The sequence below is a fragment of the Daktulosphaira vitifoliae genome, unplaced genomic scaffold, assembly GCF_025091365.1.
Source record: "Daktulosphaira vitifoliae isolate Bord-2020 unplaced genomic scaffold, ASM2509136v1 Scaffold_51, whole genome shotgun sequence".
NCBI classification, from domain to species: domain Eukaryota; kingdom Metazoa; phylum Arthropoda; class Insecta; order Hemiptera; family Phylloxeridae; genus Daktulosphaira; species Daktulosphaira vitifoliae.
In genome coordinates, this window is record NW_026099620.1 from 206 (window position 1) to 11,189 (window position 10,984).

General features: G+C 24.9%; 1 long non-coding RNA gene across 1 annotated transcript; it reads right to left on the reverse strand.

Moving 5' to 3' along the window:
- Positions 1-556: 556 nt before the first annotated feature.
- On the reverse strand, positions 557-2,861 carry LOC126908951 (uncharacterized). Its single transcript, XR_007704882.1, has 6 exons — positions 2,681-2,861; positions 2,318-2,375; positions 2,064-2,081; positions 1,846-1,872; positions 818-835; positions 557-695 (listed from the first exon to the last, which is right to left on the reverse strand). It is a non-coding gene; the product is annotated as an uncharacterized LOC126908951 (long non-coding RNA).
- Between the last annotated feature and the right edge of the window lie 8,123 nt (positions 2,862-10,984).

A 10,984-nucleotide genomic window follows, 5' to 3' on the forward strand; every position in this document is an offset into this window, starting at 1 on the left:
GCTCCGATAAGGCTCTCGCTAATTCTAGAATATTCTATACCCGCGTAGGTTATCTTATGGCGTTATCGAAGTTTCTCGAAGGTTTTTGATAACGAGAACATTCGAGAATATTCGTTGCGTATGTTTTGGTCGCTACATAATAATAAGCGACGCGGTACTGTGTCCAATATCGCTTCGTGTTAAACGGAGTCCCGCGACCTGTGACACATTTATCAGCCATCGCACACTATGTGTAGTTCGACTGGACTAATACCGCGTACCATACGCCACGGTACAAAATCTAGCGAATGTCACACAGCCAACAACGGCCTGTTTACGCTAAAATATATAAGGGATAAACAATAAATATGATAAGAACATGATTTATAAATTGAGAATAATGAGAAACTAATAAAAAAATTATTAATTTTATTTTTATTTTTCAATTAATAAAGTGGATAATGATGGAAAATCATTCTGTATGAATTATTTAGTATTGCGTTGTACTTATTTTTTTATTTACTTAATTTAATTATGCATATTACATAATTATAATTTCCCATTTTTTTTTCAGTTCAAATTAACAGTTAACAGTGTTTAAATTCATTTAAATACATATTTTGTAGTTCAATCATTTTAGAATACCATCAAATTAAATAAAAAAGAAAAGAAATAGATATTATAAAGAAATAACTTACCTTGTTGAAATAAATAACCTATTTAATATCACAAATTTAATAATTAAAAGCTTTATTAATTATACATATAATATGACATAATAATTAAATAAAAATTAAGTTGAATAAATATCTTTCAATAGCATTCCATTTTTACTTACGACGACACGAAACTTCATCTGAAAGTATGAATAAACTAGTTATAAATAATAATTATTTATAATTACTTTGTTATGAGCTTAACCAATTATAGCCAATATTTGGTTAAGTTATATTATATTATACTATTAAATAATAACTTATTGGTTAAGTAGGGTATCAAATTTGTATAACTAATGGTCGTTAATATGCAGGGCAGGTTTTAAAACGTATTTCAGTTTAAAATACAGTATAAAATCTTCTAATTGAATTTAACACTATTAAACATTTGTTCGCATCAGGCGTGAGAGCTGCACTGGTTGGTTGTGGTCAGCTGGTAGTGCTTTTGTGCCATCAGCTGTTAGGACGCCTTATCAGGGGCCTGTATTGTTTGGTCGTTTTATTCAAAATAATTATAGTTTAAAAAAACTAAAAAAACACACTTTTAAACTATATTTATTTTTCACTTTGTAGTTTCATGTTATAATAGTAGTTGGGCTGGGTAAGCTTATTTTGTGTTAACAAAAAATATTTTTCTTTTGTCAAATTTAAATTGATTAGAAACTTTTTTTGTTGATTATTAGTTGCCCCTATGTTAAGCCGTACTGCGGAGTTCTATTCCCCATTTTTATTTTGGATTTTTTTAGAACAGCCCAGGCGGCAACATCATTTAAACATTATATAATTAATGTTGAAAGTGTTGTCACATTTAAACCTTATAAAAATTTTTAAGTTATTACATTTTAACGTTTAACATTTAAAAGTTATTCAAAACATAACTTATTATTGTGATAATTAAAAAGGCAAACACTCTTATTTTTTACATAACGTTATAAAATATAATTATTAAAAAGAATATATTTTTTTTAATAAGTATTGTTTAACGTAATCAATAATATTATATAGAACAATAATATATTTAAATTGATATGAAATGTTTTTTATATTTTTCGATATCAAAAAAAAAAAATTATGAAAACGTTATTCATGTCTTGCTCATTTTTAGAAATTTTAAATTATATTTTTAACTTTGTTAAAATAATGAACATACCATCACTGTCCACCCATTCTGAAATTCCTGTATAATAACAAAATTAATTACTATATGAAGGATGTCTAAAATAGTATGAGACTAACATAAGAACTATAAAGTTTTAAATAACAGAAACTTTTTTAAGTATAAATCTAAAATACACATGTATAAATAAGATAGTATTGTGAAAAGATGACAATTATAAGATAAAAATTTTATTTTTATCAATTACTTACCAGAATCTGGAGAGACTCCTAAAAAAATTAAAAATAATAATTGTAATTTATTTAATAATTTAAATTTACTAATTTTATTTTTCTAGAAAAATATTGGATAATTGGATCATGTACAAAGAAAAAATTTTTAAATCATAAAATTTGAGAAGAGATATTTGTCATTTGAAAATTACACTAAACCTAAAATCTTTAGTATAATCCATTTTGTTTCAAATTAATAATGGCGAATAAAAAAATAATGTGTTCCATATTACCTAATAATTGTATTAAGAAATATACCAATGTCGCTGCTATTAATGAGTTAACTGTTATCTGAAAAAATAATTAAAACATTTTTTATGCATTAGTGTTGTAGTATTATCATCTTCATTAATAGAAGACCATAAGTAATATAATTTGACTGTTATAATATTTATTACGCCAATAGTATCTAGTAGTTGATAGTTAAAAAAACTTTAGCAATTTTTTAAAACTTTGGTAGCCATAAGTTAGATTTTTTTACATCACTGAAAATTATTTTTTCAAATGTTAAAATTATAAAAAATTAATTTTTAATGGCAATCAAATTTTTATAGCTTAGCCTGAAATATAAGTCTGCTTGTATTGGACATACTTACCATTTTTTAATTATTGAAAATTTTTTTTATTTAAGAAAGTTTTAAAATTTAAACGGTTAAATTGAAATTATGATTGTCTAATTACTAACTGGAAAGTATTTTGAATAAAAATGCCACGTACTATATACGAATATATATCAGTTACTTTATTTTTAGATGAAAACTTTACGTGGTCGTCTTAAAACAGGTGTTGTATACTTTTACTTTAACACGATTTACGTCGCAAAAGTATATCACGAAGCAACATTTAATTTAAAATTTTCTATTTACTTAAGAAAAAAACGAGTCATTTTCATATATGTAATTATATCTATTAAACTATCTTTTTATAAAATAGAAACGGAAAACCGCTTTTCTGGGAAAATTACTTGATTTGAAATTTTTTTTTTTAAGTAAATTATTCGGTCATCAGACTCCGGGAAAATTATTAGCGAAGGTCGGCAAATTTTTGCAACTCGCCCGTGAGCTTTTTAAAATTTCGACCGATTTTGAGAAAAACGCTCGCTGAAGCCAGCGTTTTCGGCTTAAGGTTTGAAATTTTACTAGATCCGCCTAATGACATTTCTGATATATAATAAAAAAATCCATTCAATCCGTTCATTTTTCACCGTTTTATGAGTTTTTTTTTTCAAGTCCACGCGCATGGTTTTAATATGGGGATTGACTAATTTCTGCGCATACATATATTTTGAACATTAATTTGTATATTATGTATTTTTATTAGGACACTATTTTGCATTTATAGACAACACCATATTTTATATATATATTTTATCAAGGAATGTTATATGTTATAATTATATAACAAATTAATTTTTGAATACGCCTAAGGGGAATACTTTATTAGCAAACGTCAACATCCTACACATTTTACTATATTTTCTTTTGAATTTTCCTGATTTTAATAATACAATTTTTAATATATTTTTGTTATAATTTTTGGGTACTCCTACCAAAATCAGGGGCCTACTAATGAAGACGGACTGTAAGGCCGAAGTCGCGTAAAGCTCGTAAGGTCCCGAGTCTTAGGCGAATACCCAGCTAGGCGGAGCCTAGTAACTATATATACTTGAAAATATATTTTCTAAAAAATATAGTTTATAAAATCTAAAAAAACACGCTTTTAAACTATATTTATTTATCACTTTTTAGTTTTTTATGACATCGCTGCCACAGACACGGGTGTTTATTGTCAATTTTGACTATCATTAGATATGATTTCTGTATTGTCGGTTAGTGTATTTATAAACTCACAGCAATGTGTCTAACTACCATTGATAATAAAGGCTATGTGATGAACTGCGTGATCTAAGTCTAAGTTCGATAAGTGTTGTCAATAACTGATTGAACACTGACCACCGAGAAGATAGTCAAGTCCCCTTTTATATTTACACTATTCATTAAATAAACATTAAATATTAATACCATTATAATTTATACAATTAAGGTATTTAGCAGTATATTCTTACTTTCTTGTGATTATAATGTTACATATAAATTCCTTAAAATTAAAATTTACAAAACAATTATGGGTTCATGATATCTGTTTGTAATCCCTTTTTATTATACATGTATATTAACTAAAAAAAATTGAATCTTTAAATGTTTATATCTAATAATAAAAAATAAAAATTTGTTTATATATATATTAGGGTGGTTCTTAAAATTAATATAGTAATATTTAAAAATTATACAATCTCAATTAGTTTCAATACTTATAAAAATGAGGTACGCAATGTTTCAGGTAAATCAGAAAAGATTAACTCGTGCCACAAAAGGCCTAAAGTTTGAAAACTCATAAATTTTGAATAACAGTACATTTTTCATTGATTTTTTAGTTAAGCGCGTGAAATAATAGATTCACACACAAAATTGTAAGAACTAAAATTTTTTTAAATAATATTGTACATAAGTTATAGTAATATTCTCCTTTGGAATATTAATGGAATCGATGCCTCTTGTATTTCTAAGACCACAGAAAAGAATATGCTAACACGATTAAACTTATAGTATTGACTTTTGGCAACTACGAAGTAGCCATGAGTCATTGTCTGTCTCGGCGTCTTCTAGGCACCACAAAAAGCATAAAATAAGGGAAGGTGATAAAAAGTAACTGTCTTGTTTTGATTGTAAAGCATGACTCAATCAGACGTTTCATCCCTATTTATGTTTTTCGTGGTATGTTATATAAGAGCTGGAGACTGCTTTAGTCAGTCAGTCAATCTTTCATTTTTCTCGTTCACTTCTCTCATTACAATGTAAAGTTAATCAATTCAAAATATAATTTCAAACATACTTGTGTGTATTCTTTTCTGTTGTTTCTTTTTAAATTTAACCTTTTAACACTAAACTTAAAATATACATTTGTGAAAATAATTAACAATTTCCATAATAATAAATACGCTTCTGCTAACCAAGTTAGATTATCAAACATAAAACTTTTACAGCGCGCAGAATCATACTCAATCCCTTACAAATCATGTTATATCTAGCTGATTATATGATAACAAAATGTAGTTTACTTTACGATGCTCAGATTGTAGATAATGGATTTTACACAGAAGTTATAGACTTAAGTCCTTTACAATGCAAAGACTTGCATCAAAAACTTTATTATCAATTAAATAACAATCAGATAATAACAGGCTTAAAAATTAACCAAACAAAATATTTTCATACCACCCTTGCAGGATCTGTTTCTATTAATGGTTACTGTGAAGGTGGATCATTTTCTAATGATAAAAATAATTATCAAAATGTAGTTGCACAAGTTAAATATAAAATTCTACTTTCTGATGGATTTGCAATAGCTAATTATAAAGACGATATAATAATATTACCAACTGGTACACGCATGAAATTATCAAATTATCATGGTATCGATATGAAATATGGAATAACAGCTTGGGATTATAATAAACCTTCAACAGATTGTAATATTTACGAATTCGATGTTATTTATTCTGGTCCCTCTTCTCTAATAATCTCCAATATATATAATGAATCTTTAGAAACTCGTACATACATAGTACAAACTGATAAAATAGCTTTTGCACTCAAACAAACAGGTCTAGGCTTTGCCTGCAATATTGAAGTAGTTTTGACTGAACACCCTCGTCTATTAATTTTAGCAGATATGCAATATATGAATAATTTTAATTCAAAACCTATATCACAATATAATACAGATTTAATGGCTTATATTAATACAAAATTTGTTTACATAGAAAACTTCTTAAGTACTTCAGTAGTTTCAATGTATGCAGATCTAGTAATGAAACAATGTAATTTAGAAAGAAAATTACTAATGCAAAAATTATCTATAGCCTCATACAGCATATCTGAATTTGCTTTTCTTATGGGTGAAGGACCTGGGTATACAGCTCTTAAAGCAGGAGAAATAGTATATTTATTAAAATGTAAACCAGTGGAAGTACAATTAGCAAAAACTACAAATTGCTTTAATGAATTACCAGTCACACATAACAATGTAACTATGTATCTATCACCTAAAACACACATATTGCAAGAATATGGCACAGAAATTGGTTGTAACGACTTATTACCTTCATCATTTTTTATAGAAAGTATTTGGTTTAGCTTATCACCTGAATTCAGACAAATTAACCCTCCACAATTATTAAAACCTGAAACTGCCTTTACTTGGACATATAAAAGCCCAGAACATTTAATGAATGCGGGACTATATTCGAGAGAATTAATGAATTCATTCCAAAAACATTTACTCTTCCCACAGGAAGTATATGCCGCACAAAATAATTTAGCTAGACAATCAATGGGTTATACAGTATACAATCAGGGTTTAAAAATATCATCTTTTATTGATCAAGAAACCATTAGTAACCTAGTCAAAAAAGAAATGGAAAAACTTTGGGGTTGGTTTATTGGTTTCGGTAATATAATAAGCGGCTGTTTAGGAATAATTTTTCTATGGAAAATCATAATAATATTTATTAATACAACACTCAACATAGCTATCTTATATCAAACATTCGGCTTTAGTCTAAAATTAATAGCAGGAATATTTTCAAGTTTTACACATTATCTTATGCACGAAAATCACAAACAAAATATTTCACATGCACTAAAAACTGACATATATACAAATTCGCGAGGTACGGGCAATAATACTAAACACAGTTATGTCCAATATACTAATTCAAATACTAGCAACACAAACGGAATGTATCCCATATTACACTCACAAAGTTTATTATTCAATAATAAGCCTACAACAGTCTAAAAAAATTAAAACATGCATACTTTTAAATAAATAAATAACATAACAAGCAAATTTCATCTCTAAAATAGGTACAATCATACATAAATACATTCAATACAACAAACAAATCATTAGTTACAAAATACAAGAATATTGAATAATAGTAAGATATTATTAATCTTTTCATGAGTATATTAATTTATATTCATATCATTCTATACTATATAATATTATACTATATTATATTATATTATACAAATATATTTTATCGTATTTATCAATTTCATAACTAAAATAATCAATCTGATATATACTTCCTAATATTCAATAATACATAAACAAATAAATAATATTTTATTCTTTTCTCACAAAAATTAAATTAAAATGCCTAAAGCCAAATTCTATATAATAGATTTAGCATTAGTAAATTTAAATAATTTAGGCAAAATCCTCATTGCAGGAGCTACAAAAGAAATTTCTCAGTATGGTACTAAAATTAATACTATACCAGGAATACCTACTGTAATATCTATACAAATAAATCCACTACAAGCAGCTAAACTTCAACACTTAAAACATTTAATCACAAAAAATATCCCTATTGAGGAATCAAAAATCCTTACATCGCAATTAGAAATAAATTTCAATAAATATAAAAAAGTAATTGACAGATTTACAATCAAAGAACACTTTAGTTACAGAAATTTTAAACATGCAATTATAATTTGGGATTTTAAACAAACTCATTACCAAACTTTAAAAATGCTCATGCCAGATAAAACTATATTTAATCTTAGATGTACAGAAAAATACGATGGGGGACATTTTCGCTTAACTTTAGAAGTCCATCATATATACGATATATTAATACTAGCTGTAGAAAAATTTTATGATAATACACATTCAAATACTACACTAACATTAAAGCAAAAGCATGATATTTTATGTAATAAATCTCATTCAGGAAAAATATATCATCCGAAATATAACGTAAAATTAATATACTGCATAATACATCACTGGGTAAATCATAGTCATTATGAACGATTCTTGAATAAATTAAGTCAGTGGGTCACATAAGAATAATTATTATAAAACAAATAATCTTAATTTTATAATTTTTCTTATATTTTTTTTTTTAAACAAAAGTTACAACTACTTTTATATTTATATTTCATTAATAATTCAATACAATTATTATTAGAATACAATATATTTCTTATAGAATGCCTATTGCTTGTGGCAAAAATTATAAATCAAAAATTTCATGGTGGAGATTCATAAATAAAACATGTATAGAAAACGATCTCTGCTCAACATGCCAACATAGGTATATGCTATACAGGAATTATCAACTAATTAACAATGAACAAACATGGGAAAGAGATGTTATCAATTATTTTCAACATAAAAAAATTAATTGGATGGCTGAACAAATGGCTTATTATTCAAAATTTGATGTAGAATTAGAATTACGCAATTTTTATAATACTAAATTCCATAATGGGGTAAAAGATACAAATCATACAATATGGCTTAAACATCTAACAGATAAAAGTATTATATCAACCAACAAAAATATAAATGCAAATTACTGGAACACTTTAATCTACATTATCTTAAATATTGGGGGACCTACACAATATTTCAATTTAATACATTTAAATAAATACCATATAGACACACCTCATATTCATAATAATCAATATAATATAGATGAGGATGATGAATGGTATCTAGATTCTAAAAGAGACTTTTATAATGTTATAAAGAAATATCAACTTATAGTTGATTTTTCTCAAATTTATTATTACCCATATAAATTTCGAAAACAAGATGATCACAAAACCAAAATAGAATACATTAAAAGATGTTTTGAAGATCAATTTCCAATTTTCTGAACAAACAGTAACTCTTGTTTATATACATCCTAATACTCACTATTACTAATTAAAATTTAATTCACTTAAATATTTAATATATTTAATATTTAATACTTTATATAGAATAAGAAACTTAATGAATTCTAAGAAATAATACTTTTACTAAATATAATATTAAACATAATACATATTATAATCTTAATAATACTTATATATAAATAAAATATATAATTAATAAATAAATATCATAGGATTGATTTAACACCAGTACAAAAAAAAAAAAAAAAATCACTCAATGGAGCGGTCTTGTGGTAATATGTATCTGGTAAAAAGATTTTGCCGGAGACAAGTACAAAAGAAATGCAGTCTACGCCAGCTATGTCCTAAGTGTACCATAAAAGAAACTAATAGAAAAATATCTCACAAAAATTATCATCTTTTGAGATATTGGTATACTTGGACACGGGATGTGGAATCCTATTTTAGTAATAAACCTATTGTTTTCTTAGCTAGTGAAATAGCTTTTTACGCAAAATATGATGTAGAATTGGAAATAAGAAAATATTATAAAACTGTGTTTTTGCCCAACACAGAATCTGATTGGGGGCATATAACATGGGAAAATAAATTAAAAGACAATAGTATAACAAACAAACCCAATAAAAAATATATATACCCTATCCCTTCAAATAATTATTGGACTAATCTCATATTTCAATTATTAACAAAAAAATTCGAAATAGATTATTCAGATTTAAGTTGTCTATACAAATATACAATAATAACAGATGAAAAAAGTAAAAATGTGATAAAAGATAACTCTGAATCAATCTATAAATGGTATCATAATATGGATACAGATTATAAAAGAGTTATATCACGCTATTGTCTCATTATAAAAGAATCTACCATAACTAACAGACCTATAAACTTCAATGATAACAGTANCAACAGACCCATAAACTTCAATGATAACAGTATGGAAGGCTGTATTGAGCATATAAGAGATTTCTTTACGTCCTGCGAATGTATGTATTCTGAATATTCCGATTATGACGAATTTAATGAATATAACCAATATAACGAGTACTAAATACTATGATACATACTTTTCGGGAGTATAAATTGCTCGTAGTCAATCACACTTTTATACTATTTTCTTCCAATGAGCTTTATAATAATATTTACTTTAACAATAATCTTTAATAATTTACATATTTTTAGCTATACTTACATTTAAAACTATAGTTAAAACATTATACTACTATTAATCAGCTTTATGCTTATATATTTATATAAATTATAATACTAACATACATTATAATTAAAATATCTCTAATATATACATGTTTTAATAAATAAACTAATTATTCTTCAACATTTATTAATGCTTTAATTAATAATTATATTTACATAATAATTATATAATTATAATATATATTGTAACTTGATATCTGTTATATCAATCATAGTTAATAGATACTTATATACTATATCTAAATATAAGAAAAATATTCAAAATTACTCACTTCTGTATTTAATTCAAATATACCTTATATAATATTACTTTAAATAATAATATGTATGTATTTNTAAATAATAAATTAATTAAAGATGTTGTTCATATCAGGCGGATCAAACCTTATCACTCTAGAGAAGAAATTAATCAAAACATATAGAATTCTCATTTCATAAATTAAATTTAAAATTATAGTTAAAATATTATACTACTATTAATCAGCTTTATGCTTATATATTTATATAAATTATAATACTAACATACATTATAATTAAAATATCTCTAATATATACATGTTTTAATAAATAAACTAATTATTCTTCAACATTTATTAATGCTTTAATTAATAATTATATTTACATAATAATTATATAATTATAATATATATTGTAACTTGATATCTGTTATATCAATCATAGTTAATAGATACTTATATACTATATCTAAATATAAGAAAAATATTCAAAATTACTCACTTCTGTATTTAATTAAAATATACCTTATATAATATTACTTTTAATAATAATATGTATGTATTTGTGTCAAATATACAAAAAAAAAAAAATTTTTTTTGTATGTAGACTATAAGTTATACTTGGAATAACCTGAAAATTCCTTTTAAAAATTTAAGCTTATAATAATTCTAAGATATGAAATTA